Genomic DNA, 25986 nt, shown 5'->3' with positions numbered 1-25986 from the left:
TGTATTCATCCCAAACAATAAGTTTGCATTTCTGCAATACTTTTCCCATGCTGGATGCTTTGGAAATATTGCACTTGGGAGTTTCAATAAATTTCATGTTCAATGTCAATTTCAAAGCCGAATGAGCAGTTCTTCCACCTGGTAGTAATGTCGCAGCTATTCCGGACGATGCAAGAGCTAAGACTATGCCATTTGGGGATCGAATTGCTGCCAGAATCAATCTAATTAGGAAGGTTTTATCAGTTTCTCCTGGCACGTCTAAGAAGAAGAAGATTTCTCCAAGCCCGTTATTGAAAATTTGAATTATATGATCGTAAATGCCTTTTTGTTCAAACGTTAGCTTAGGGATATTCGATTGCACATACAACAACTGATCACCCGTGCTGTAATTTTGTTCACGACGCAATTCTACATCGAACGAAACAGCAGCAGATCAATTAGGTGACGGCATTCCCAATTGACTGAGAACTTTGTTCGCAATTTATAAGCACAAATCCTTAATCATTATCAACGCTTCGCTGTAGATTTCTGCTGTGAAATCCATGTTCATATTTGAATTTTCCTTGCGTATTCGACGGACAATATCTTAAGCTAAGTGCTATTTATATTTCTCCCATAACTCTGTTTGAGATGAAGGAAAACAGGCGGTCAATATGATTGCAAACAATACACGAATTTGATTTGGATGTGACGTGTTTGATGCATCATTAATACATACATCCCAGTGTCTGTCGTTCTCCAATAATACAGAGTTTGACATGCACTACGGAAAGTGGCATGTGTAACGCCTTTGAAAAATCTCAGTTGCTGGAAAGTCGTTGGACCGAGCACATTTACCAACAGCAGGCGAATAAAGAAGCATTTATCATGATTGGGATGCACGGTGTACAGTGTGCCTATCATAGTTTATTTGAATATACCAGGTTGTCCATCGACTTGCTCTCCTCATCTGCGTCGTTCAAATGATTTTCTGCTCGCATTCCATATGTAATATAGAGGCACTTCCGAATACAGCAGTGTTTTCGCAAACGGGTCATTTTGACATAACGTTAATAAAGCAGTTAACGTTGTAGCCGGTGGATTCATAGCTATTTGTTGCACATTTGCAGCAGTGAAATATACGCGTTTTCCATTTTCTTGTTTTTAAAAACAAAACAAAAAAAATACTAAAAAAATATTTCAATTAAAAGGCAGATCAATTGACACAGCTCAATTCCTCCGCCAATAGCACTGAAAAATAAGAACAGTTAAAAAAAACGAAATGAAAAAATAAAAAATATACTATACTCACGAAATGCAAAGTATGATAAACAACACAGCTCAATTCCAATGCAATGTCACACAAAATAATTAAATCAAAATGAAAATAAATCGAAATCTATGAAAATTCAATTTATCAATGCAATCGGAAACATTGAAATGGATCAAAACATATTTTATACAACTTGTGTTGCTATTACGTGCAACAGATGACGCCGTTTTTTAAGCAAAGCATGTTTTTACCTGTCACAGGTGTGGCATATATATCGTAGGTACATCAAAACACACGCGACTTCGAAAAGAACGTTGTGTCAAAATTTCAAAGCAATTGGTGATGAGCTTTCGGAGATTACAGCGTTTGTTGCTCTTACGTCCATCAGATGGTGGCATTTTTCACAAAAAGCATGTTTTTTCCTGTCCAAGGTGAGTCATGTATATAGTAGGTATATAAAAACATGCGCCTATTTCAATGCAACGTTGTATCAAAATTTCAAAGCAATCGGTAAAGAGGTTTGGAAGATTTCCTCTCACATGAAAAACACATGACAATCAAAAAAATTGACAATCAGTTTTTCAAAAAAAGCATGTTTTTTTCTGTCACAGACGTGATATTTATATAGAATGTATATAAAATCCTGCTCGGATGCGAATGGAACATTGTGTGAAAATTTCAAAGCAATCGGTGAGGAACTTTTGGAAATTAGCGATTTTGAACAAACGAACATTTACATTTTTATTTATATAGATATAGTTGTGGAGCAGTAATATAGTGCGAGGAGGAGAGCTCTGTCCAGAAGACTTAAGAGCCATCAGTGATAGGGGGAAGGGAAATGGTTTTAAAATTTAGGAATATTGGAAGTAGGGCTGTGAAGGTGGTGGTGAAGATGGTGGTGAAGGTGGTGGTGAAGGTGGTGGTGAAGATGGTGGTGAAGGTGGTGGTGAAGATGGTGGTGAAGGTGGTGGTGAAGATGGTGGTGAAGGTGGTGGTGAAGGTGGTGGTGAAGATGGTGGTGAAGATAGTGGTGAAGATGGTGGTGCAGAGGGTCGTGCAGATGGTGTAGAGATGGGAATGGTAGGGAGGACGAGGGGACAGTGGAGTGGGGAATGGTTGGGAGGCCGAGGAGATGGGTGAGGGGGAAATGGTGGGGAGGACTGGGAAGGTTATTGTGGGTCAGCAACGCACATGCGTTACTGAGCCACAGCAACGCGTGGCCGGATACTGCTAGTACATAAATAAATAAACAAATAAATAAATAAATCTATATAAATAAAAATGGAAATGTTCATTTGTTCAAAATCGCTAATCTCCGAAAGTTCTTCACTGATTGGTTTGAAATTTTTATATAACGTTCCATTCGTATCCGAGCAAGTTTTTTTATATACAAACTGTATAGGTGTCACGTCTGTGACGGGGAAAAACATGCTTTTTTGAAAGACTGTGCTTTTCATGTGTTTTTTATGTGAAGGAAATCTTTGGAACCTCTTTACCGACTGCATTGAAATTTTGACACAACGTTGCATTTGAAGAGGCAAGTGTTTTTATATACATACTATATACATGCCTCACATGAGAAAGGAAAAACATTATGAGAAGGATTAAGACTGAGGAGGACAGCTTGAGGCTTCAAGAAGACCTGGACAAGCTGCAGGAATGATCGTGTGTGTGTACTCACCTAGTTGTGCTTGCGGGGGTTGAGCTCTGGCTCTTTGGTCCCGCCTCTCAACCGTCAATCAACAGGTGTACAGGTTCCTGAGCCTACTGGGCTCTGTCATATCTACACTTGAAACTGTGTATGGAGTCAGCCTCCACCACATCACTGCCTAATGCATTCCATTTGTCAACCACTCTGACACTAAAAAAGTTCTTTCTAATATCTCTGTGGCTCATTTGGGCACTCAGTTTCCACCTGTGTCCCCTAGTGCGTGTGCCCCTTGTGTTAAATAGCCTGTCTTTATCTACCCTGTCGATTCCCTTGAGAATCTTGAATGTGGTGATCATGTCCCCCCTAACTCTTCTGTCTTCCAACGAAGTGAGGTTTAATTCCCGTAGTCTCTCCTCGTAGCTCATACCTCTCAGTCAGGTACTAGTCTGGTGGCAAACCTTTGAACCTTTTCCAGTTTAGTCTTATGCTTGACTAGATATGGACTCCATGCTGGAGCCGCATACTCCAGGATTGGTCTAACATATATGGTATATAATGTTCTGAATGATTCCTTACACAAGTTTCTAAAGGCCGTTCTTATGTTAGCCAACCTGGCATATGCCGCTAGTAGTGTAAAAGGAGACAAATTGAGGTAAAATTTTTCAGAAACGGTTGGGCACTTCCATGCCGACTTGACCCTGGCGGGCGGATTCGTCCAACCCTCTTATTTTGGGTGGTTAGGTTAGGGCACAGTCAGCGCGCTCCTGGCTGGCTGGCGAGGGTTGGGTGGTGGTCCCCCCTGGGGTCCCGGGGGGGACCACCACCCAGGGTATACCTGAGGAACTGTTGCCCTATCCTAACCTGTTTTCTGGCACGATTCGTCGCTTTGCTTTAAGATGAGTCTAGGGCCTCAAGAAGGGGGTCTCTACTTATGAGAGGTACCGAGGATGAATGTTCAATAGTTGGAAACCAAAAAAATACACTAGTGAAAGGCGTATAAACGTTTTTGGAGTATTTTAATGGCATGAGCAAAATGCACGATTTGTCCCGGGGGTGTTACGAGAGTACTACGGTATCAATTTGGGGGCCCTTACTTTTGAATGGATCAGAGGGTGAATGTTCAATAGATTCAAACCAAGAAACACAATTGAAAGCGAATATAGAAGTTTTTGGAGTACTTTAATGAGGCTATGACTGAATAGTATAGGGAGCCCTTGGGCACAGCTCCATTTTCTGTAATGGTCAGAGGTGGATAACCCCAGTGGGGGTCAAGCATACAAGGGGGGTCAAGATTCCTTACAAAGACTAAGTTTGGATATATAGGTGTAGTAAGCCTTATCTTGAATTTGCATGATACTGTGGGGTACATTGACATGAAGGGCGAGTCATAGAACAGGATCTGCATGTGAGATGGGTCATATTGGGGTTTTAAAGAAGTTAAGATAGCTTTAAAGAGTCCTGTGTGCTTGATAGTGGGGAAATGTTCAGTCAATAATTCTCGTGTTTTGAATCTGAATGAGGGGTCTTAGTTTGCGTTCTAGTCGTAAAATGAGTTCCTTAGTATATTTGCTATGGAAAATGAGCTTTCAGTACTCTATATAATTTGAAATGAGGTCAAGAAAGACATGTTTATGTGCGAGAAGAGTCAGGTTGGAAACTGTTTATTCGTCATTCCCCCTTGGCTTTGCTCCGTTTTCTGTAGCTAAAGTAAAGATTCCATTTTCTGTGGCATTCAGTTGATTACTGGTGAAAAAGGCATACTTGCATTTGTATGGTTCTAACCTGTTTATAGATATATTTTTCGGGCCTCAAATTAGATTTTAATATGAAAAATAGCATCAAATGTATGTCTATCTTTTGTAATAAACGTTACAAGCATTAACAATACCTGTGATATTTCATAGAATACGAAAAGAAGTTTAAATAGTGGGGCCTCAGCCATATTGTGTTGGGTTTGACACTCCAAACATTAATTTGACTCGTAAATTTATTATAAAAGAAAGTAGTTGAGTGGTTTAAGCAATTTAATACGTACTGGGAATCTGTTCGTATTCTGTATGAAATTTCATTTTTTAACATCATAATAGTTTTCAGCTATTGTGGTGGGGGCCCAATAACTTCATATAGCGCAATGACTGGCACTATCTGTTGCTATGAAATGCTTTTTGAAATCATGTGTTAAAATTTAAAAGTCGACAGTTGCCATTTATGTCAGTGCCGTGGTATATCAAGCGCAAAGGTTTTCAGAAAATGTTACACCTCCACCTTTCAAAAAGTGAAAAGATGAATTCATTTTGGCATTACTGTCATTACTTTGGAAGTTTTTTAATTATAGCACATGCTTAAACAAACTCATTTCTTTTTTTTAACTTACACAAATAAACCCAGGGCTTTCACATTCGCGCAAAATACTTAGTCCCCCCCTAAACTTAAAACAGTTGCACAATCTTACTTAAACACATTGCTAAACTCTTATACACAAACAAAAACTCAATTTTTAACTTACACAAATAAACCCAGGGCTTTCACATTTGTGCAAAATACTTAGTCCCCCCTAAACTTAAAACAGTTGCACAATCTTACTTAAACACATTGCTAAACTCTTATACACAAACAAAAACTAAATTTTTAACTTACACAAATAAACCCAGGGCTTTCACATTCGCGCAAAATACTTAGTCCCCCCTAAACTTAAAACAGTTGCACAATCTTACTTAAACACATTGCTAAACTCTTATACACAAACAAAAACTCAATTTTTAACTTACACAAATAAACCCAGGGCTTTCACATTCGCGCAAAATACTTAGTCCCCCCTAAACTTAAAACAGTTGCACAATCTTACTTAAACACATTGCTAAACTCTTATACACAAACAAAAACTAAATTTTTAACTTACACAAATAAACCCAGGGCTTTCACATTCGCGCAAAATACTTAGTCCCCCCTAAACTTAAAACAGTTGCACAATCTTACTTAAACACATTGCTAAACTCTTATACACAAACAAAAACTCAATTTTTAACTTACACAAATAAACACGGGCTTTGCACATTCACACAAAAAAAATGCTTAGTCCCCCCTAGACTTGAACACTCACAATCTTACGGTGCTTTAATTTCCAAAGCCTTCCAAACCTGCACTGGGTCCTGCCCAGCAGACTGCGGCTGGATGGGTTACAATTGAGCCAAAAACAGTTGGTCAGGGCGAGATACGGCCTCATTTTTAGAGACATTTACTATAGCAAAAGCTTGAACGTCGAGAACTGAATGCGGGCCTGCACGAGAGTTGTTCTTGGCACTCAAATGTTTAGAGATTAACACTTTCGCGCTTTAGATTAGAGATAACTCGTCGCCGTTTTTTCTTACGATTCCGCATAACAGCCTACTTTTCTCGTCCATCGAAAAAATATTTCTATAAATTCCATTTTTAACCGAAATGGATGGGGATACTCTCAGATTTTTCTCCATGAAATTCCCGTTCTCCCTCACCGAACACATGGCATCTCGGCCTACCCGGTCACGTGGTATACCACATGTTCCCGACATAGATGCCAGCGCAGCTCCTGCTGACGCGGCAGTTTCAACACCCGGGCCATCTGGTGCGAGGCCTCCTCTGTTCACCTCAAGCCCACTCATCAACCACAAATTCTGAAATGGACATTGAGGACATAGAACCACTTGATGTTTCTGATTTCATAGAAGATTCTACTACAAGTTTGGTGGTTCCTGTAGAAGACAATATTCCTCCAGTGCATCCAAGAAATACAAGAATTATAGATTCAGAACAACGTCTCAACTACAAGTTGACGCATGAAGTCGTGCACTTGGCTAAAAAAAGAAGATGCCGTGTTTGTTTCAAGTCTGGCAAAAGGAGGGACGTGATATATGGATGTAAAACTTGTGATGTGGCACTGTGCGCTGCGCCTTGCTACACAAGGTACCACCGAAGAAAGATATTTTGGGTGGAGAAAAAATAACCACCGGCAACAGCTTCACTCCACCTAAGAAACATCAGATGAGCAACTTCAGGATCTGAAGCCTGAAGATGGTGGAGTGAAGAAAAAATGCTCAACTGTTGATCTTCAATCAACATAGACAGGGTAAGTACACCTATTTGGAATTTTTTATCATCTATAAGAAGTTATATTATATACGTTTTGTAGAGAATTTATTTGCGAATTTTTTGGTACCAGAATGAATATTATATCACAAACTTCTATGAGTAAAAAAAAAAAACACAAAGTATGTTTGGGGGTGTGGCAGGTGTGGCTCTGGGTGTGGCGGCCATGTGACAGTGGGTTCCCTTTTGCCGTTGATATATCCAACACGTGGGAAATATTTGTATGTGTTATGTATATGTCTGTGTAGGGAATTTTACTGCGATCACTGTCATACAAATTATAAAATGTTTCAACAAGTATAAACATGACAACCATCAAACGAACGAAAACAATGCGTTCGTTTCTGCCGCGAACGCATACTGAGCGACGTGGTTCTACATTTGGCGCTTCTCTTACACATGCTTTGTACAAATGTTATACATTTCATCTTATAGAACATTTTATTGCGAACACATTGGTATAAAAAAGAAATACGTACATAGAAAAGTAGGGTCAGGAAACGTATAAATGTATAAACTTTCCAAGCATGATTTCCCCCCTGTGTTTTCGCCAGTGCGCTCGCGGCTAACTACTCTCCACTTCACACACTCTTGCGGGTGGGCAATTACCTATATTAAACATTCATATGCATATGTCCGTGTAGAGAATTTTATTGCGATTCCAATGATACCAAAATTAACGATGTAGGACAACTGTAGGCTTCGCAACCATTAAGAGAGTGGAAACATTTTGTTGCTGTTTGGCGAGTGATCTGCATAGTTTTTTATTTGGTGTTGATACTCCTTATGCTTGGGCGGCATTTTATAGGTATGCTCTTATAGACAATTTCATTGCGAACACAGTGATACCAAATTTAAATACGTGCGCCTTCAATTATTGTCAGGACAGTCAAAAGAGTGTACACTTTTTCGGTCTTACCGCATAGGCGCGCGAAGTGCCGAAAGCATCTGGGGTATTGATTTTTTTTGAGCGCCGAGAGCGCGAAAGTATTAAAATACATAGAATCTGCAAGAGCCCACCCAAGTCGCTCACGCAGGCAATAGACATGTTTTTCGCCCAAGTGTATTTATTTAAAATAAAAATGCGTCAGATAGAAAGATTTTTGCATTGCTATTATATTTACCCTATAAAGCCTCTTTATAAAAATGATATGCCACTGCATATTATGATTGTTTTATAATAAATATTGCATAAATACTTACACGATTTCATAAACAAAAAATTATTTTAATGAGCCATGTTAGGAAGGCATTACCATTACAATAAATGCAAACTTTTAAACTAACTAAAAAGATATATCTCATAGAGGAAGATTTATTCTTCAAGATATATGTTATTGTTTAAGAGTTTCATTCTGTATCAAAAGGTTGCCAATGTTTTCAAAACTCTGGCCTTCAAATTTTTTTTTAAGGTTTTCCGAGGGAGTAAATCTTGCTTCCTCTCTTTCTCCCACGTGTATCCTCATTTGGACCGGATGCAGAGTAACCTTCGTGCAAGTCCTGACTCAGTTCCCCAACGTCCAAACTATTGGACATTGCAAAATTTCACTAAATAATGCGGTATTTTAGTTGCCCCCTCTAATTATAGAGATTTTAATCTCTAAACATTTGAGTGTCAAGAACAACTTTCGTGCAGGCCCGCGTTCAGTCCCCGACGTTCAAGCTTTTTTCTATAGTAAATGTCTCTAAAATGAGGCCGTATCTCGCCCTGACCAACTGTTTTTGGCTCAATTGTAACCCATCCAGCAGCAGTCTGCTGGATAGAAGGGCAGTGGGCCTGATAAAAATAAAAAAAAATAAACAAATTGTTAGACTAGCTCTTTACATATGCTAGTTGTTTAATTTATTAACTGCTACTAATGCGATGATGATGCAAGAGGAGCCAGTACACATCTATGGATCAACCAATAAAAGCAGCAGACTTCTAGATGTTACTACTGCTCGGCTTAGCCCCCCCCCCCCGTAGCAAGATGGGAATAGGGGGGGGGGCTGCATTAATAAAATGAATTAAAACTAACATTCAATTATATATTCTCAAACTTATGCAATAAAAAATTTTACAATCACATTTGCAAAACTTGCACAAATTAATTTTGGCAATTTCGTTTACCCATTATTTGTTTGTTTTTCTTGCTTGAGCCAAAAATGAATTGTTGGGTTCATTACCAGAGTCCATTTCCCACCGTGGTAACCCTTCCCACTACCCGCCCCACATGATGGGATTCATAATAAATGAACTAAACTAGCATTCAATTATATTCTCAACAAACTTATGTAACCCCCATACAATTACATTAGCAAGCTAACACAAATTCATTGAGCAAGTTTAACTATTCACATACTTTGCATCATTATATAATGGAATACGAAAAGGAAATTCGCAGAATTCATAGATAACACCATCAATGGAGTCCAAGAAATACGCTTGTACTTCATTCATAATGATGCGCTGCCAGGAATCTTAGCAAAGTAACCAAAATATTTGCTTACTGTATGTATGTGCAGGATGCACATGACTCCCCGGTTAGGCGGTTGTGGAGTGAGACCAGCAACTGCAGACTTCCCACAGTCGTAAAAATGCCTTGCATAGAGACCGTTGCAAGCCTCTTGTTGAATCACTTAGGGTGCATATATATGTGTGTGTGTGTGTGTGTGTGTGTATGTAATGAGCTTTCAAGAGATTGTCACTTACATAGCTAAACAATATGTAGGGTTCAGTTTCCAAATCAATTATGCAGCTCTCGAACCCTTTTCCCCCGCTACATGCGGGAGATCCCTTTTATTTTCAGCTAAAATATGCATTATATTCAGGGGGGTTCGCCGTGTCATAGCACAACCAAAAGCCCAATATACTCCCCTAAACTTTCCCTATACGTCAACTTTTCCGTTGTACGTCAGGCTGCGAGCAGCCGCGTCCAACAGCCTGGTTGATCAGTCCGGCAACCAGGAGGCCTGGTCGACGACCGGGCCGCGGGGACGCTAAGCCCCGGAAGCACCTCAAGGTAACCTCAAGGTATCCCATCTAAATTTAAAAAAAATGCATTTCCAATACCCAATGTATATATATATATATATATATATATATATATATATATATATAATCTTTGGACAACACCCACCAGTGGGACTCGAACCCAGAAAGCACAACTACCTTCCAGTAGCTGGCATAACTAGTATGCTTTAACCCACTACGCCATCAGACCTTACAAAAGAAGTAGATAGTTCGAGATATATATATCTCAAACATCTCTACCTCCCGAAGGCACCATGATGAGTGAGGGGTCAGTCTGCATTTTTCGTCAAGCCACTGTCAATGTGAGAGAACTCGTGTCCAGCTTATAAGCCTATACTTGCGTAAACCACAAGTGAAGATAAACAATCTTTGGACAACACCCACCAGTGGGACTCGAACCCAGAAAGCACAACTACCTTCCAGTAGCTGGCATAACTAGTATGCTTTAACCCACTACGCCATCAGACCTTACAAAAGAAGTAGATAGTTCGAGATATATATATCTCAAACATCTCTACCTCCCGAAGGCACCAGATGAGTGAGGGGTCAGTCTGCATTTTTCGTCAAGCCACTGTCAATGTGAGAGAACTCGTGTCCAGCTTATAAGCCTATACTTGCATAAACCACAAGTGAAGATAAACAATCTTTGGACAACACCCACCAGTGGGACTCGAACCCAGAAAGCACAACTACCTTCCAGTAGCTGGCATAACTAGTATGCTTTAACCCACTACGCCATCAGACCTTACAAAAGAAGTAGATAGTTCGAGATATATATATCTCAAACATCTCTACCTCCCGAAGGCACCAGATGAGTGAGGGGTCAGTCTGCATTTTTCGTCAAGCCACTGTCAATATGAGAGAACTCGTGTCCAGCTTATAAGCCTATACTTGCATAAACCACAAGTGAAGATAAACAATCTTTGGACAACACCCACCAGTGGGACTCGAACCCAGAAAGCACAACTACCTTCCAGTAGCTGGCATAACTAGTATGCTTTAACCCACTACGCCATCAGACCTTACAAAAGAAGTAGATAGTTCGAGATATATATATCTCAAACATCTCTACCTCCCGAAGGCACCAGATGAGTGAGGGGTCAGTCTGCATTTTTCGTCAAGCCACTGTCAATGTGAGAGAACTCGTGTCCAGCTTATAAGCCTATACTTGCATAAACCACAAGTGAAGATAATCAATCTTTGGACAACACCCACCAGTGGGACTCGAGCCCAGAAAGCACAACTACCTTCCAGTAGCTGGCATAACTAGTATGCTTTAACCCACTACGCCATCAGACCTTACAAAAGAAGTAGATAGTTCGAGATATATATGTCTCAAACATCTCTACCTCCCGAAGGCACCAGATGAGTGAGGGGTCAGTCTGCATTTTTCTTCAAGCCACTGTCAATGTGAGAGAACTCGTGTCCAGCTTATAAGCCTATACTTGCATAAACCACAAGTGAAGATAAACAATCTTTGGACAACACCCACCAGTGGGACTCGAACCCAGAAAGCACAACTACCTTCCAGTAGCTGGCATAACTAGTATGCTTTAACCCACTACGCCATCAGACCTTACAAAAGAAGTAGATAGTTCGAGATATATATATCTCAAACATCTCTACCTCCCGAAGGCACCAGATGAGTGAGGGGTCAGTCTGCATTTTTCGTCAAGCCACTGTCAATGTGAGAGAACTCGTGTCCAGCTTATAAGCCTATACTTGCATAAACCACAAGTGAAGATAAACAATCTTTGGACAACACCCACCAGTGGGACTCGAACCCAGAAAGCACAACTACCTTCCAGTAGCTGGCATAACTAGTATGCTTTAACCCACTACGCCATCAGACCTTACAAAAGAAGTAGATAGTTCGAGATATATATATCTCAAACATCTCTACCTCCCGAAGGCACCAGATGAGTGAGGGGTCAGTCTGCATTTTTCGTCAAGCCACTGTCAATGTGAGAGAACTCGTGTCCAGCTTATAAGCCTATACTTGCATAAACCACAAGTGAAGATAAATCAATCTTTGGACAACACCCACCAGTGGGACTCGAACCCAGAAAGCACAACTACCTTCCAGTAGCTGGCATAACTAGTATGCTTTAACCCACTACGCCATCAGACCTTACAAAAGAAGTAGATAGTTCGAGATATATATATCTCAAACATCTCTACCTCCCGAAGGCACCAGATGAGTGAGGGGTCAGTCTGCATTTTTCGTCAAGCCACTGTCAATGTGAGAGAACTCGTGTCCAGCTTATAAGCCTATACTTGCATAAACCACAAGTGAAGATAAACAATCTTTGGACAACACCCACCAGTGGGACTCGAACCCAGAAAGCACAACTACCTTCCAGTAGCTGGCATAACTAGTATGCTTTAACCCACTACGCCATCAGACCTTACAAAAGAAGTAGATAGTTCGAGATATATATATCTCAAACATCTCTACCTCCCGAAGGCACCAGATGAGTGAGGGGTCAGTCTGCATTTTTCGTCAAGCCACTGTCAATGTGAGAGAACTCGTGTCCAGCTTATAAGCCTATACTTGCATAAACCACAAGTGAAGATAATCAATCTTTGGACAACACCCACCAGTGGGACTCGAACCCAGAAAGCACAACTACCTTCCAGTAGCTGGCATAACTAGTATGCTTTAACCCACTACGCCATCAGACCTTACAAAAGAAGTAGATAGTTCAAGATATATATGTCTCAAACATCTCTACCTCCCGAAGGCACCAGATGAGTGAGGGGTCAGTCTGCATTTTTCTTCAAGCCACTGTCAATGTGAGAGAACTCGTGTCCAGCTTATAAGCCTATACTTGCATAAACCACAAGTGAAGATAAACAATCTTTGGACAACACCCACCAGTGGGACTCGAACCCAGAAAGCACAACTACCTTCCAGTAGCTGGCATAACTAGTATGCTTTAACCCACTACGCCATCAGACCTTACAAAAGAAGTAGATAGTTCGAGATATATATATCTCAAACATCTCTACCTCCTGAAGGCACCAGATGAGTGAGGGGTCAGTCTGCATTTTTCGTCAAGCCACTGTCAATGTGAGAGAACTCGTGTCCAGCTTATAAGCCTATACTTGCATATACCACAAGTGAAGATAAACAATCTTTGGACAACACCCACCAGTGGGACTCGAACCCAGAAAGCACAACTACCTTCCAGTAGCTGGCATAACTAGTATGCTTTAACCCACTACGCCATCAGACCTTACAAAAGAAGTAGATAGTTCGAGATATATATATCTCAAACATCTCTACCTCCCGAAGGCACCAGATGAGTGAGGGGTCAGTCTGCATTTTTCGTCAAGCCACTGTCAATGTGAGAGAACTCGTGTCCAGCTTATAAGCCTATACTTGCATAAACCACAAGTGAAGATAAACAATCTTTGGACAACACCCACCAGTGGGACTCGAACCCAGAAAGCACAACTACCTTCCAGTAGCTGGCATAACTAGTATGCTTTAACCCACTACGCCATCAGACCTTACAAAAGAAGTAGATAGTTCGAGATATATATATCTCAAACATCTCTACCTCCCGAAGGCACCAGATGAGTGAGGGGTCAGTCTGCATTTTTCGTCAAGCCACTGTCAATGTGAGAGAACTCGTGTCCAGCTTATAAGCCTATACTTGCATAAACCACAAGTGAAGATAAACAATCTTTGGACAACACCCACCAGTGGGACTCGAACCCAGAAAGCACAACTACCTTCCAGTAGCTGGCATAACTAGTATGCTTTAACCCACTACGCCATCAGACCTTACAAAAGAAGTAGATAGTTCGAGATATATATATCTCAAACATCTCTACCTCCCGAAGGCACCAGATGAGTGAGGGGTCAGTCTGCATTTTTCGTCAAGCCACTGTCAATGTGAGAGAACTCGTGTCCAGCTTATAAGCCTATACTTGCATAAACCACAAGTGAAGATAAACAATCTTTGGACAACACCCACCAGTGGGACTCGAACCCAGAAAGCACAACTACCTTCCAGTAGCTGGCATAACTAGTATGCTTTAACCCACTACGCCATCAGACCTTACAAAAGAAGTAGATAGTTCGAGATATATATATCTCAAACATCTCTACCTCCCGAAGGCACCAGATGAGTGAGGGGTCAGTCTGCATTTTTCGTCAAGCCACTGTCAATGTGAGAGAACTCGTGTCCAGCTTATAAGCCTATACTTGCATAAACCACAAGTAAAGATAAACAATCTTTGGACAACACCCACCAGTGGGACTCGAACCCAGAAAGCACAACTACCTTCCAGTAGCTGGCATAACTAGTATGCTTTAACCCACTACGCCATCAGACCTTACAAAAGAAGTAGATAGTTCGAGATATATATATCTCAAACATCTCTACCTCCCGAAGGCACCAGATGAGTGAGGGGTCAGTCTGCATTTTTCGTCAAGCCACTGTCAATGTGAGAGAACTCGTGTCCAGCTTATAAGCCTATACTTGCATAAACCACAAGTGAAGATAAACAATCTTTGGACAACACCCACCAGTGGGACTCGAACCCAGAAAGCACAACTACCTTCCAGTAGCTGGCATAACTAGTATGCTTTAACCCACTACGCCATCAGACCTTACAAAAGAAGTAGATAGTTCGAGATATATATATCTCAAACATCTCTACCTCCCGAAGGCACCAGATGAGTGAGGGGTCAGTCTGCATTTTTCGTCAAGCCACTGTCAATGTGAGAGAACTCGTGTCCAGCTTATAAGCCTATACTTGCATAAACCACAAGTGAAGATAAACAATCTTTGGACAACACCCACCAGTGGGACTCGAACCCAGAAAGCACAACTACCTTCCAGTAGCTGGCATAACTAGTATGCTTTAACCCACTACGCCATCAGACCTTACAAAAGAAGTAGATAGTTCGAGATATATATATCTCAAACATCTCTACCTCCCGAAGGCACCAGATGAGTGAGGGGTCAGTCTGCATTTTTCGTCAAGCCACTGTCAATGTGAGAGAACTCGTGTCCAGCTTATAAGCCTATACTTGCATAAACCACAAGTGAAGATAAACAATCTTTGGACAACACCCACCAGTGGGACTCGAACCCAGAAAGCACAACTACCTTCCAGTAGCTGGCATAACTAGTATGCTTTAACCCACTACGCCATCAGACCTTACAAAAGAAGTAGATAGTTCGAGATATATATATCTCAAACATCTCTACCTCCCAAAGGCACCAGATGAGTGAGGGGTCAGTCTGCATTTTTCGTCAAGCCACTGTCAATGTGAGAGAACTCGTGTCCAGCTTATAAGCCTATACTTGCATAAACCACAAGTGAAGATAAACAATCTTTGGACAACACCCACCAGTGGGACTCGAACCCAGAAAGCACAACTACCTTCCAGTAGCTGGCATAACTAGTATGCTTTAACCCACTACGCCATCAGACCTTACAAAAAAAGTAGATAGTTCGAGATATATATATCTCAAACATCTCTACCTCCCGAAGGCACCAGATGAGTGAGGGGTCAGTCTGCATTTTTCGTCAAGCCACTGTCAATGTGAGAGAACTCGTGTCCAGCTTATAAGCCTATACTTGCATAAACCACAAGTGAAGATAAACAATCTTTGGACAACACCCACCAGTGGGACTCGAACCCAGAAAGCACAACTACCTTCCAGTAGCTGGCATAACTAGTATGCTTTAACCCACTACGCCATCAGACCTTACAAAAGAAGTAGATAGTTCGAGATATATATATCTCAAACATCTCTACCTCCCGAAGGCACCAGATGAGTGAGGGGTCAGTCTGCATTTTTCGTCAAGCCACTGTCAATGTGAGAGAACTCGTGTCCAGCTTATAAGCCTATACTTGCATAAACCACAAGTGAAGATAAACAATCTTTGGACAACACCCACCAGTGGGACTCGAACCCAGAAAGCACAACTACCTTCCAGTAGCTGGCATAACTAGTATGCTTTAACCCACTACGCCATCAGACCTTACAAAAGAAGTAGATAGTTCGAGATATATATATCTCAAACATCTCTACCTCCCGAAGGCACCAGATGAGTGAGGGGTCAGTCTGCATTTTTCGTCAAGCCACTGTCAATGTGAGAGAACTCGTGTCCAGCTTATAAGCCTATACTTGCATAAACCACAAGTGAAGATAAACAATCTTTGGACAACACCCACCAGTGGGACTCGAACCCAGAAAGCACAACTACCTTCCAGTAGCTGGCATAACTAGTATGCTTTAACCCACTACGCCATCAGACCTTACAAAAGAAGTAGATAGTTCGAGATATATATATCTCAAACATCTCTACCTCCCGAAGGCACCAGATGAGTGAGGGGTCAGTCTGCATTTTTCGTCAAGCCACTGTCAATGTGAGAGAACTCGTGTCCAGCTTATAAGCCTATACTTGCATAAACCACAAGTAAAGATAAACAATCTTTGGACAACACCCACCAGTGGGACTCGAACCCAGAAAGCACAACTACCTTCCAGTAGCTGGCATAACTAGTATGCTTTAACCCACTACGCCATCAGACCTTACAAAAGAAGTAGATAGTTCGAGATATATATATCTCAAACATCTCTACCTCCCGAAGGCACCAGATGAGTGAGGGGTCAGTCTGCATTTTTCGTCAAGCCACTGTCAATGTGAGAGAACTCGTGTCCAGCTTATAAGCCTATACTTGCATAAACCACAAGTGAAGATAAACAATCTTTGGACAACACCCACCAGTGGGACTCGAACCCAGAAAGCACAACTACCTTCCAGTAGCTGGCATAACTAGTATGCTTTAACCCACTACGCCATCAGACCTTACAAAAGAAGTAGATAGTTCGAGATATATATATCTCAAACATCTCTACCTCCCGAAGGCACCAGATGAGTGAGGGGTCAGTCTGCATTTTTCGTCAAGCCACTCTCAATGTGAGAGAACTCGTGTCCAGCTTATAAGCCTATACTTGCATAAACCACAAGTGAAGATAAACAATCTTTGGACAACACCCACCAGTGGGACTCGAACCCAGAAAGCACAACTACCTTCCAGTAGCTGGCATAACTAGTATGCTTTAACCCACTACGCCATCAGACCTTACAAAAGAAGTAGATAGTTCGAGATATATATATCTCAAACATCTCTACCTCCCGAAGGCACCAGATGAGTGAGGGGTCAGTCTGCATTTTTCGTCAAGCCACTGTCAATGTGAGAGAACTCGTGTCCAGCTTATAAGCCTATACTTGCATAAACCACAAGTGAAGATAAACAATCTTTGGACAACACCCACCAGTGGGACTCGAACCCAGAAAGCACAACTACCTTCCAGTAGCTGGCATAACTAGTATGCTTTAACCCACTACGCCATCAGACCTTACAAAAGAAGTAGATAGTTCGAGATATATATATCTCAAACATCTCTACCTCCCAAAGGCACCAGATGAGTGAGGGGTCAGTCTGCATTTTTCGTCAAGCCACTGTCAATGTGAGAGAACTCGTGTCCAGCTTATAAGCCTATACTTGCATAAACCACAAGTGAAGATAAACAATCTTTGGACAACACCCACCAGTGGGACTCGAACCCAGAAAGCACAACTACCTTCCAGTAGCTGGCATAACTAGTATGCTTTAACCCACTACGCCATCAGACCTTACAAAAGAAGTAGATAGTTCGAGATATATATATCTCAAACATCTCTACCTCCCGAAGGCACCAGATGAGTGAGGGGTCAGTCTGCATTTTTCGTCAAGCCACTGTCAATGTGAGAGAACTCGTGTCCAGCTTATAAGCCTATACTTGCATAAACCACAAGTGAAGATAAACAATCTTTGGACAACACCCACCAGTGGGACTCGAACCCAGAAAGCACAACTACCTTCCAGTAGCTGGCATAACTAGTATGCTTTAACCCACTACGCCATCAGACCTTACAAAAGAAGTAGATAGTTCGAGATATATATATCTCAAACATCTCTACCTCCCGAAGGCACCAGATGAGTGAGGGGTCAGTCTGCATTTTTCGTCAAGCCACTGTCAATGTGAGAGAACTCGTGTCCAGCTTATAAGCCTATACTTGCATAAACCACAAGTGAAGATAAACAATCTTTGGACAACACCCACCAGTGGGACTCGAACCCAGAAAGCACAACTACCTTCCAGTAGCTGGCATAACTAGTATGCTTTAACCCACTACGCCATCAGACCTTACAAAAGAAGTAGATAGTTCGAGATATATATATCTCAAACATCTCTACCTCCCGAAGGCACCAGATGAGTGAGGGGTCAGTCTGCATTTTTCGTCAAGCCACTGTCAATGTGAGAGAACTCGTGTCCAGCTTATAAGCCTATACTTGCATAAACCACAAGTGAAGATAAACAATCTTTGGACAACACCCACCAGTGGGACTCGAACCCAGAAAGCACAACTACCTTCCAGTAGCTGGCATAACTAGTATGCTTTAACCCACTACGCCATCAGACCTTACAAAAGAAGTAGATAGTTCGAGATATATATATCTCAAACATCTCTACCTCCCGAAGGCACCAGACGAGTGAGGGGTCAGTCTGCATTTTTCGTCAAGCCACTGTCAATGTGAGAGAACTCGTGTCCAGCTTATAAGCCTATACTTGCATAAACCACAAGTGAAGATAAACAATCTTTGGACAACACCCACCAGTGGGACTCGAACCCAGAAAGCACAACTACCTTCCAGTAGCTGGCATAACTAGTATGCTTTAACCCACTACGCCATCAGACCTTACAAAAGAAGTAGATAGTTCGAGATATATATATCTCAAACATCTCTACCTCCCAAAGGCACCAGACGAGTGAGGGGTCAGTCTGCATTTTTCGTCAAGCCACTGTCAATGTGAGAGAACTCGTGTCCAGCTTATAAGCCTATACTTGCATAAACCACAAGTGAAGATAAACAATCTTTGGACAACACCCACCAGTGGGACTCGAACCCAGAAAGCACAACTACCTTCCAGTAGCTGGCATAACTAGTATGCTTTAACCCACTACGCCATCAGACCTTACAAAAGAAGTAGATAGTTCGAGATATATATATCTCAAACATCTCTACCTCCCGAAGGCACCAGATGAGTGAGGGGTCAGTCTGCATTTTTCGTCAAGCCACTGTCAATGTGAGAGAACTCGTGTCCAGCTTATAAGCCTATACTTGCATAAACCACAAGTGAAGATAAACAATCTTTGGACAACACCCACCAGTGGGACTCGAACCCAGAAAGCACAACTACCTTCCAGTAGCTGGCATAACTAGTATGCTTTAACCCACTACGCCATCAGACCTTACAAAAGAAGTAGATAGTTCGAGATATATATATCTCAAACATCTCTACCTCCCGAAGGCACCAGATGAGTGAGGGGTCAGTCTGCATTTTTCGTCAAGCCACTGTCAATGTGAGAGAACTCGTGTCCAGCTTATAAGCCTATACTTGCATAAACCACAAGTGAAGATAAACAATCTTTGGACAACACCCACCAGTGGGACTCGAACCCAGAAAGCACAACTACCTTCCAGTAGCTGGCATAACTAGTATGCTTTAACCCACTACGCCATCAGACCTTACAAAAGAAGTAGATAGTTCGAGATATATATATCTCAAACATCTCTACCTCCCGAAGGCACCAGATGAGTGAGGGGTCAGTCTGCATTTTTCGTCAAGCCACTGTCAATGTGAGAGAACTCGTGTCCAGCTTATAAGCCTATACTTGCATAAACCACAAGTGAAAATAAACAATCTTTGGACAACACCCACCAGTGGGACTCGAACCCAGAAAGCACAACTACCTTCCAGTAGCTGGCATAACTAGTATGCTTTGACTGACCCCTCACTCATCTGGTGCCTTCGGGAGGTAGAGATGTTTGAGATATATATATCTCGAACTATCTACTTCTTTTGTAAGGTCTGATGGCGTAGTGGGTTAAAGCATACTAGTTATGCCAGCTACTGGAAGGTAGTTGTGCTTTCTGGGTTCGAGTCCCACTGGTGGGTGTTGTCCAAAGATTGTTTATCTTCACTTGTGGTTTATGCAAGTATAGGCTTATAAGCTGGACACGAGTTCTCTCACATTGACAGTGGCTTGACGAAAAATGCAGACTGACCCCTCACTCATCTGGTGCCTTCGGGAGGTAGAGATGTTTGAGATATATATATCTCGAACTATCTACTTCTTTTGTAAGGTCTGATGGCGTAGTGGGTTAAAGCATACTAGTTATGCCAGCTACTGGAAGGTAGTTGTGCTTTCTGGGTTCGAGTCCCACTGGTGGGTGTTGTCCAAAGATTGTTTATCTTCACTTGTGGTTTATGCAAGTATAGGCTTATAAGCTGGACACGAGTTCTCTCACATTGACAGTGGCTTGACGAAAAATGCAGACTGACCCCTCACTCATCTGGTGCCTTCGGGAGGTAGAGATGTTTGAGATATATATATCTCGAACTATCTACTTCTTTTGTAAGGTCTGATGGCGTAGTGGGTTAAAGCATACTAGTTATGCCAGCTACTGGAAGGTAGTTGTGCTTTCTGGGTTCGAGTCCCACTGGTGGGTGTTGTCCAAAGATTGTTTATCTTCACTTGTGGTTTATGCAAGTATAGGCTTATAAGCTGGACACGAGTTCTCTCACATTGACAGTGGCTTGACGAAAAATGCAGACTGACCCCTCACTCATCTGGTGCCTTCGGGAGGTAGAGATGTTTGAGATATATATATCTCGAACTATCTACTTCTTTTGTAAGGTCTGATGGCGTAGTGGGTTAAAGCATACTAGTTATGCCAGCTACTGGAAGGTAGTTGTGCTTTCTGGGTTCGAGTCCCACTGGTGGGTGTTGTCCAAAGATTGTTTATCTTCACTTGTGGTTTATGCAAGTATAGGCTTATAAGCTGGACACGAGTTCTCTCACATTGACAGTGGCTTGACGAAAAATGCAGACTGACCCCTCACTCATCTGGTGCCGTCGGGAGGTAGAGATGTTTGAGATATATATATCTCGAACTATCTACTTCTTTTGTAAGGTCTGATGGCGTAGTGGGTTAAAGCATACTAGTTATGCCAGCTACTGGAAGGTAGTTGTGCTTTCTGGGTTCGAGTCCCACTGGTGGGTGTTGTCCAAAGATTGTTTATCTTCACTTGTGGTTTATGCAAGTATAGGCTTATAAGCTGGACACGAGTTCTCTCACATTGACAGTGGCTTGACGAAAAATGCAGACTGACCCCTCACTCATCTGGTGCCTTCGGGAGGTAGAGATGTTTGAGATATATATATCTCGAACTATCTACTTCTTTTGTAAGGTCTGATGGCGTAGTGGGTTAAAGCATACTAGTTATGCCAGCTACTTGAAGGTAGTTGTGCTTTCTGGGTTCGAGTCCCACTGGTGGGTGTTGTCCAAAGATTGTTTATCTTCACTTGTGGTTTATGCAAGTATAGGCTTATAAGCTGGAAACGAGTTCTCTCACATTGACAGTGGCTTGACGAAAAATGCAGACTGACCCCTCACTCATCTGGTGCCTTCGGGAGGTAGAGATGTTTGAGATATATATATCTCGAACTATCTACTTCTTTTGTAAAGTCTGATGGCGTAGTGGGTTAAAGCATACTAGTTATGCCAGCTACTGGAAGGTAGTTGTGCTTTCTGGGTTCGAGTCCCACTGGTGGGTGTTGTCCAAAGATTGTTTATCTTCACTTGTGGTTTATGCAAGTATAGGCTTATAAGCTGGACACGAGTTCTCTCACATTGACAGTGGCCTGACGAAAAATGCAGACTGACCCCTCACTCATCTGGTGCCTTCGGGAGGTAGAGATGTTTGAGATATATATATCTCGAACTATCTACTTCTTTTGTAAGGTCTGATGGCATAGTGGGTTAAAGCATACTAGTTATGCCAGCTACTGGAAGGTAGTTGTGCTTTCTGGGTTCGAGTCCCACTGGTGGGTGTTGTCCAAAGATTGTTTATCTTCACTTGTGGTTTATGCAAGTATAGGCTTATAAGCTGGACACGAGTTCTCTCACATTGACAGTGGCTTGACGAAAAATGCAGACTGACCCCTCACTCATCTGGTGCCTTCGGGAGGTAGAGATGTTTGAGATATATATATCTCGAACTATCTACTTCTTTTGTAAGGTCTGATGGCGTAGTGGGTTAAAGCATACTTGTTATGCCAGCTACTGGAAGGTAGTTGTGCTTTCTGGGTTCGAGTCCCACTGGTGGGTGTTGTCCAAAGATTGTTTATCTTCACTTGTGGTTTATGCAAGTATAGGCTTATAAGCTGGACACGAGTTCTCTCACATTGACAGTGGCTTGACGAAAAATGCAGACTGACCCCTCACTCATCTGGTGCCTTCGGGAGGTAGAGATGTTTGAGATATATATATCTCGAACTATCTACTTCTTTTGTAAGGTCTGATGGCGTAGTGGGTTAAAGCATACTAGTTATGCCAGCTACTGGAAGGTAGTTGTGCTTTCTGGGTTCGAGTCCCACTGGTGGGTGTTGTCCAAAGATTGTTTATCTTCACTTGTGGTTTATGCAAGTATAGGCTTATAAGCTGGACACGAGTTCTCTCACATTGACAGTGGCTTGACGAAAAATGCAGACTGACCCCTCACTCATCTGGTGCCTTCGGGAGGTAGAGATGTTTGAGATATATATATCTCGAACTATCTACTTCTTTTGTAAGGTCTGATGGCGTAGTGGGTTAAAGCATACTAGTTATGCCAGCTACTGGAAGGTAGTTGTGCTTTCTGGGTTCGAGTCCCACTGGTGGGTGTTGTCCAAAGATTGTTTATCTTCACTTGTGGTTTATGCAAGTATAGGCTTATAAGCTGGACACGAGTTCTCTCACATTGACAGTGGCTTGACGAAAAATGCAGACTGACCCCTCACTCATCTGGTGCCTTCGGGAGGTAGAGATGTTTGAGATATATATATCTCGAACTATCTACTTCTTTTGTAAGGTCTGATGGCTTAGTGGGTTAAAGCATACTAGTTATGCCAGCTACTGGAAGGTAGTTGTGCTTTCTGGGTTCGAGTCCCACTGGTGGGTGTTGTCCAAAGATTGTTTATCTTCACTTGTGGTTTATGCAAGTATAGGCTTATAAGCTGGACACGAGTTCTCTCACATTGACAGTGGCTTGACGAAAAATGCAGACTGACCCCTCACTCATCTGGTGCCTTCGGGAGGTAGAGATGTTTGAGATATATATATCTCGAACTATCTACTTCTTTTGTAAGGTCTGATGGCGTAGTGGGTTAAAGCATACTAGTTATGCCAGCTACTGGAAGGTAGTTGTGCTTTCTGGGTTCGAGTCCCACTGGTGGGTGTTGTCCAAAGATTGTTTATCTTCACTTGTGGTTTATGCAAGTATAGGCTTATAAGCTGGACACGAGTTCTCTCACATTGACAGTGGCTTGACGAAAAATGCAGACTGACCCCTCACTCATCTGGTGCCTTCGGGAGGTAGAGATGTTTGAGATATATATATCTCGAACTATCTACTTCTTTTGTAAGGTCTGATGGCGTAGTGGGTTAAAGCATACTAGTTATGCCAGCTACTGGAAGGTAGTTGTGCTTTCTGGGTTCGAGTCCCACTGGTGGGTGTTGTCCAAAGATTGTTTATCTTCACTTGTGGTTTATGCAAGTATAGGCTTATAAGCTGGACACGAGTTCTCTCACATTGACAGTGGCTTGACGAAAAATGCAGACTGACCCCTCACTCATCTGGTGCCTTCGGGAGGTAGAGATGTTTGAGATATATATATCTCGAACTATCTACTTCTTTTGTAAGGTCTGATGGCGTAGTGGGTTAAAGCATACTAGTTATGCCAGCTACTGGAAGGTAGTTGTGCTTTCTGGGTTCGAGTCCCACTGGTGGGTGTTGTCCAAAGATTGTTTATCTTCACTTGTGGTTTATGCAAGTATAGGCTTATAAGCAGGACACGAGTTCTCTCACATTGACAGTGGCTTGACAAAAAATGCAGACTGACCCCTCACTCATCTGGTGCCTTCGGGAGGTAGAGATGTTTGAGATATATATATCTCGAACTATCTACTTCTTTTGTAAGGTCTGATGGCTTAGTGGGTTAAAGCATACTAGTTATGCCAGCTACTGGAAGGTAGTTGTGCTTTCTGGGTTCGAGTCCCACTGGTGGGTGTTGTCCAAAGATTGTTTATCTTCACTTGTGGTTTATGCAAGTATAGGCTTATAAGCTGGACACGAGTTCTCTCACATTGACAGTGGCTTGACGAAAAATGCAGACTGACCCCTCACTCATCTGGTGCCTTCGGGAGGTAGAGATGTTTGAGATATATATATCTCGAACTATCTACTTCTTTTGTAAGGTCTGATGGCGTAGTGGGTTAAAGCATACTAGTTATGCCAGCTACTGGAAGGTAGTTGTGCTTTCTGGGTTCGAGTCCCACTGGTGGGTGTTGTCCAAAGATTGTTTATCTTCACTTGTGGTTTATGCAAGTATAGGCTTATAAGCTGGACACGAGTTCTCTCACATTGACAGTGGCTTGACGAAAAATGCAGACTGACCCCTCACTCATCTGGTGCCTTCGGGAGGTAGAGATGTTTGAGATATATATATCTCGAACTATCTACTTCTTTTGTAAGGTCTGATGGCGTAGTGGGTTAAAGCATACTAGTTATGCCAGCTACTGGAAGGTAGTTGTGCTTTCTGGGTTCGAATCCCACTGGTGGGTGTTGTCCAAAGATTGTTTATCTTCACTTGTGGTTTATGCAAGTATAGGCTTATATATATATATATATATATATATATATATATATATATATATATATATACATATATATATATATATATATATATATATATATATATATATATATATATATATATATATATATATATATATATGTCGTACCTAGTAGCCAGAACGCACTTCTCAGCCTACTTTGCAAGGCCCAATTTGCCTAATAAGCCAAGTTTTCATGAATTAATTGTTTTTCGACTACCTAACCTACCTAACCTAACCTAACCTAACTTTTTTGGCTACCTAACCGAACCTACCCTACAGAGATAGGTTAGGTAGCGTTGGTTAGGTTCGGTCATATATCTATGTTAATTTTAACTCCAATAAAAAAAAATTGACCTCATACATAATGAAATGGGTAGCTTTATCATTTCATAAGAAAAAAATTAGAGAAAATATAATAATTCAGGAAAACTTGGCTTATTAGGCAAATCGGGCCATGCATAGTAGGCTGAGAAGTGCGTTCTGGCTATTAGGTACGACATATATATATATATATATATATATATATATATATATATATATATATATATATATGTCGTACCTAGTAGCCAGAACTCACTTCTCAGCCTACTATTCAAGGCCCGATTTGCCTAGTAAGCCAAGTTTTCCTGAATTAATATATTTACTATAATTTTTTTCTTATGAAATGATAAAGCAACCCTTTTCTCTATGTATGAGGTCAATTTTATTTTATTGGAGTTAAAATTAACGTAGATATATGACCGAACCTAACCAACCCTACCTAACCTAACCTAACCTATATTTATAGGTAAGGTTAGGTTAGGTAGCCAAAAAAAGCTAGGTTAGGTTAGGTTAGGTAGGTTAGGTAGACGAAAAAACATTAATTCATGAAAACTTGGCTTATTAGGCAAATCGGGCCTTGAATAGTAGGCATAGAAGTGAGTTCTGGCTATTAGGTACGACATATATATATATATATATATATATATATATATATATATGTCGTACCTAGTAGCCAGAACGCAATTCTCAGCCTACTATGCAAGGCCCGATTTGCCTAATAAGCCAAGTTTTCCTGAATTATTATAATTTCTCTATTTTTTTTCTTATGAAATGATAAAGCTAACCATTTCATTATGCATGAGGTCAATTTTTTTTTATTAGAG

Source organism: Procambarus clarkii, chromosome 87 (genome assembly GCF_040958095.1).
Source record: "Procambarus clarkii isolate CNS0578487 chromosome 87, FALCON_Pclarkii_2.0, whole genome shotgun sequence".
NCBI lineage: Eukaryota > Metazoa > Arthropoda > Malacostraca > Decapoda > Cambaridae > Procambarus > Procambarus clarkii.
Note: the sequence above shows the minus strand (reverse complement) of the source record.